This window comes from Alligator sinensis, unplaced genomic scaffold (genome assembly GCF_000455745.1).
Source record: "Alligator sinensis unplaced genomic scaffold, ASM45574v1 scaffold366_1, whole genome shotgun sequence".
Taxonomy (NCBI): domain Eukaryota; kingdom Metazoa; phylum Chordata; order Crocodylia; family Alligatoridae; genus Alligator; species Alligator sinensis.
In genome coordinates, this window is record NW_005841851.1 from 4,569,905 (window position 1) to 4,575,078 (window position 5,174).

Genomic DNA, 5,174 nt, shown 5'->3' on the forward strand with positions numbered 1-5,174 from the left:
ACGGTCAGATGACAGTGGAGTCTCTCCCACTCAATCCATGGCCTCTCGGCCCTGTTTGCCATAACAATTCTCTTGTGAACTGCTACCGATCATAAAAAAGGACTAAGGCAGCCTCATCACCTGTACTTGACCATAACATAGAGGTGATATAGGGGTAATTCTTGGTCTTTATTGGCCTGGTATGGAAAGGCTGTTCACATTCCCTTAGCTAGCCAGTTTTGATGTCACAAATAAGAAGTAGGAAGACATCACCTCTACAAAGAGAAGTATGTGCACAATTAATTTAGAGTGCATCAGACCAAAAAAAAATGGATGTTGATGTATTTTTTTCTGACAGCTTTAAATCTTTCAGGTGTTGTGTTTTAAGGTGATATTTTGCTGGGTGGGGGGAGGTTGGGGGGGGTGGGGAGTGGCCTGTCAAGTCTTTCATTAAGACCCTAAGACACAATGAACTGGCATCAGATATTAGCAACAATTTAGCCATCATTACTAGATAACATGACCAGTCCATTTGAGATACATATTTGTTTAATAGTTAACATTCTGTTAAAAAAATAGAGAGAGAGAGAAAGAGGGTGGAGTGGAGAGAAATCAGACTCCAGTGAATGCTCTGCTTATTTTATATCCACTATAACTATTTCTGTCCATGAAAATTGGCTTAATTATATCAATGGAATGTTTCTTTTTCAATTCTGTATGCAATTAGTCCATCTTGCTGGCTGCAATTTATTTTAATAAAAAAATAAACCAGTGGCGTGTTCAGTTCCTCATCCCCTGGGGACAAATGCGATTGGTGTGTTTAATTTCATTAACTACAATGCGGCCTACTGGAAAAATGTATAAAATCAGCTTTATACAGCTTAAACACTGGCATTTGAAACAAATCATTATTGCATTAGCTGTCACACTGGTAATTCTAGAATCCAAGACAAAAATATTATAGCTGTTTTTATAACCCTTTGCAAATACACTGTTAAAATAATTTGTAATCATTTTTTAAACATGGCCTGGTGTTTTTAGTTAAAATATTTTATCACCCCCAAAGAAGGCTGGCTATTCATTATCTCATACACATTTTATTGACTGATTCATAGGTTGTTTTCAGTGTAGAAAATCTATGCTTTTCTTTCTAAAGATCTCCAAACTGAAGATGGACTTTTTAGTACCCAGACAAATGTGATTTCTCCTTTGTTTTTAACTGACTTTACAGTTTTTCCTAAATTGCAAGGCTGCTTTTGGGAATGGGGGTGTTGAGGTATATGCTGCCAATAATATAAATCTAGAGGCTCAGAAAGCTAAGCTATCCTTCCTCCTCAACTTGCTGCTGGTTATATGCTGTGCTGGTTTGCAACACTATTGAACAGGATTCCAAACCTTTTTTGTTTTGTGGCCCGTGGTGTGTTACTTAAAATACTTTTATTGCAAGTGCATGTAGTAGTAGTTTGGGCCAAGTCTGGCCTGCCTTTACTAAGCCCAAATCCCTCAGGCTTTAGTGGGATTTATAAGTAGGGGATGAGGATTTAGCCCATTCTGTCGAGTTTGAATTTCACACACCTAATTTATTTGGTCTGGGTATTTTTTAGATATTAAGAATTAACCACAAAACCATCCTTCCTATTATTTGCTGGTGCATGTATATACTTCAGCACAGCTTAAATTTGGACTTTGCAAGCATGATGTGTTAGTAATGCTTAGTTTTAACACTGTATTTAGTATAAATTAGGCACACGCATTTGACTGTACTTAAAATAATGAAAATCCTGTTACACGCTTTTCATGGGGGAGGGGTGCAGCAGAAGTGGGTGAGAGGGGACACATCCTCGGTGAATGGGATTTTATTTGGGATTTTTGTACCAACATCAGTAGGACTAATATATGCCAGATGATTCTCAGGTCTGCGAGATTTTGCATATTGGCATATGGACATTTAAAGGGGATTGTCTTTTAGCATCTGCAAGTCAATAGGTCTATAGAGAAATGTCTTTTTCTTTATGGAATGATCAATCATGCAACCTCAGCAGAATTTGTACAGATTCCTATTTGCTGCAGGGGCTGGAGCTTCCTCTCCAAAGCAGAAACAAAACAAAGATGCTTGGAGGACCTGATACCTTGGACCTATAATTCAGCTGCACTCTTGCACCCATCATTTTCTCTCCTGCTGCTGCCAAAAAATACAGCCATCCATTCATCTTCCTTTCTCTGTTGCAAAAAGTTAATTAATTTCTAATGAACAAAAACACATGGTGTACAACCCATTCTAGGTTTTTGTAGTGTGTCCACCTTGCTGGTTCCTGCATGCCAAACAGTGGGATGGCAACTGGGAGCTTGGTGCCCAGTGAGAAAAAATGTCAAGGATTGTTGCCTGATTTGTTTCCAGTGGGACTCTGGGATCTCATTATCAGTGCTTGGAGGTCTTAAGCTGGTTGCACTGAATTCTGATAGTCTAAGATAGCTTTCCATTGTCATTTCTTTGCTGGGGTTCCAACACGGGCACTCTAGTTTGTTGGCCTTAATAGAAAATATTTAATTTTGTTTCCCACTTTGTTCAAAATAACAAAATTGGCAAAAAAGGTCAAAGTGTCATCTTGGCTAATGACGTAACTCATCAATTGGTCTAGAAGTAAGGGGGTTGCATTTTTGAGGGAGCTGGTTTCTCTATTCAGGTGTCTGCCCATAGGAGGTCAGCAAACCCAGAGCTGTGTTTTGTTTCTGTGCCAGAATGCCCAAGGCCCTAACTGCGCAGATAAGTGACTGCAATTTGCTGGGCAAAGGGCGCGATGATGTGCAGAAAGAGACCAGGCTGCACAGGAAAAGGGGATCAGCATAGCCCACATACTCCCAGAGGCTGCAGAGCACTGCTTCAAGGAGGGTCTGTGCTGCAAGCTGGGAGTGAGGGGCAGCAAGATGGTACATGGGGAGCAGCTGCAGTGAGAGTGGAGAAGACACTTTTCCCTGAACTCCACGGAGAGCTCCCCCATGCATATTCTGCTTGCTTTGGCTATATGCAAAAGACCATGATTGATCTGTCTTTGCAAAAGCAAGAACTCTAGCTTAGTGGACCGGTTCGCTGGGCCTCTTCTTTCCATGCTAGAACATATGTTTCTCTCTTCCCCTTCCCCAGTTATTTTTCTTGAGACTCTGACACTCTGTGCAAAAGTGTGGAAACTTGGATGAAAATAGTATATAGAGCGTGGAAAAAAACCATAAAATGATGGAGCAATGGAATTAGTGGCTATGTTCTAGGCATTTAGTTAAAGAGATTTGAAAACAGCCAGACAGTATAGTCGATGGATCAAACAGGGGAGTGGGATCCAGGAAACCTGGGTTCTACTGCTGGCTTTGCTGTTGCCCGGCTATGTGTGTGTGTAAAGTACTGTATGAGGTTCTTGATGATGATTTATGGGCCTGATCCAAGTTCTGCCTGCTTCAATGGCAGCTCTTTCACTGACTTCACTGTGTTTTGTTGCAACAATTTTGGGTGATGCTAGAAGTTGTTCTTCCATTTAAAATGTTCTCTCAGGAGTGTTTTGCTTTCATCCAGTTTTGTGCTTTGTTGTTTCATTTTAAACCTCTCAGTGTAATTTGCAAGTGGTTGTTTTCCCCAAAAGACTGGATCTGCAGGGCTCTGTCATTTACATTAAAATATAAAATTTTTTAAAAGTTGTAGTTGAGGTTCATAAATAGTTTGTCATAAAACTGCATTAAAATATTTTAAAATGTTTATGGAAAAGTGCTGGTTTCATTTTATATTTTATACCAAAGTCATGAAATAAAGCACATACACAACCAGCCAGTGATCATATATTTTATTTTAGAATTATCACATAGAAATAAAATCAGTTTTAAATCCCTGTATGGCATAACAACTGTATATAAAAAGCTGCTGATGCCTCATGGAAAACTTTGGAAAGCTTTCTGCTTAGATAAATTCTGCTCATATATCCCATATATGGTGAATCAAAACCAGACCTGTGTTTCTTCGGGATCTCTCTTACACTCTTGCTGTTTAATTTATTGTTCAAGGGAAAAAGGAAGTGGATTTAATCCAGATTTACACTGGTCAAATTAGTCCACAATCTTTGATTTGTGACAGAGTTTATTAATAAAGATGAGAGAGTTTTCACAAACTGCTGATGAGCTGTTAGGAATCCCATTTTCTTTCCACGGATGTGCCCATAATAACAAAACTGAGGGCATGCTGCTGTTTTCTCAGGTCTCTAACACACATTATATTTAAAATAAATTGTTGCTAAATTTTTGATTTGATGAATCAGTTTAATTATTAATTCCTGTGCTTCCATACACCACCTTATTTCCAAGGGTTTATGGTCATTATAAAATAAAGGGAGAAAATTACTCAGGAACGAAACTTGCACTCCCAGTCTCTCTCTCTGCATAAACATATGTATCTAACGTAAAACCAGAAAATTTACTTCTGGATTCTGTGAAACCATTGATCCATGGATCAATGCCCACACAGAATGAAAGCCGTATATGGCCTTTTCCAATATATGCAAGTAAAAAGGGTAAGCCGAAGGCGAATATTTCTGCTTTAGGGCATAGGGCTTTTTTTAATCTTTGTAAGTGTACGTGTGTGTGTGAGTGTTTAGTTCAGTCGGTGTTGACATTTTTGCAGCTTTTTGGCTCGTAGTGTGGACGTAGTTCTCGTTGTATTTGAAATAAGTGTAGAGGTATTCGGCACAAGTATTCTAACAAACAACCCCTGGCCATGTTCAGAAACTTTTTCATGACACGTCGTTGTGCATGCACCTGTAGTCACATGATCCAGCACTCAATATGATACATAAATATTGATTTACACAATAGCTCCTTCTGTTCCAGTAAGTCAGAAAAGGGATCGTGCATTTTTTAAATACCTTTAAATCCATATTTGCCCAATGGACTTTAACTGCCCTTTTTATAGGTACAGTATTACAGTTTATTAGGTATATGAAATATATACATACACACACACTTATATCTATATCTATCTCTATATATAGATATTGAAACACACACACACACAGATATAGAGATAGATATAGATATATAAAGAGAGAGAGAGAGCAAAGAAATCCCTACTGATTTATTTTCAGTATATTCTTTGATGAGGCCTAACGCATTCATCACTGTGGTATCCAGATGCCCATCAAATGGTAATGCATTTCTACACG

At 38.6% G+C, this 5,174-nt stretch overlaps 1 protein-coding gene across 18 annotated transcripts in view; it reads left to right on the forward strand.

Annotated features, from left to right (window-relative positions):
- PRDM16 (PR/SET domain 16) overlaps window positions 1-5,174 on the forward strand; it is a 459,271-nt gene that overhangs the window by 8,524 nt on the left and 445,573 nt on the right. Inside the window, exon 1 of one of the 18 annotated variants that reach the window (XM_025211953.1) lies at window positions 15-266. The exons of 16 other annotated variants lie outside the window; for them this stretch is intronic. The gene's annotated coding sequence lies outside the window, so the exon portion shown is untranslated. Of the gene's footprint in view, window positions 1-14; window positions 267-5,174 lie in introns of those variants that run through there. One more of the 18 variants, XM_025212017.1, reaches the window with a different exon arrangement.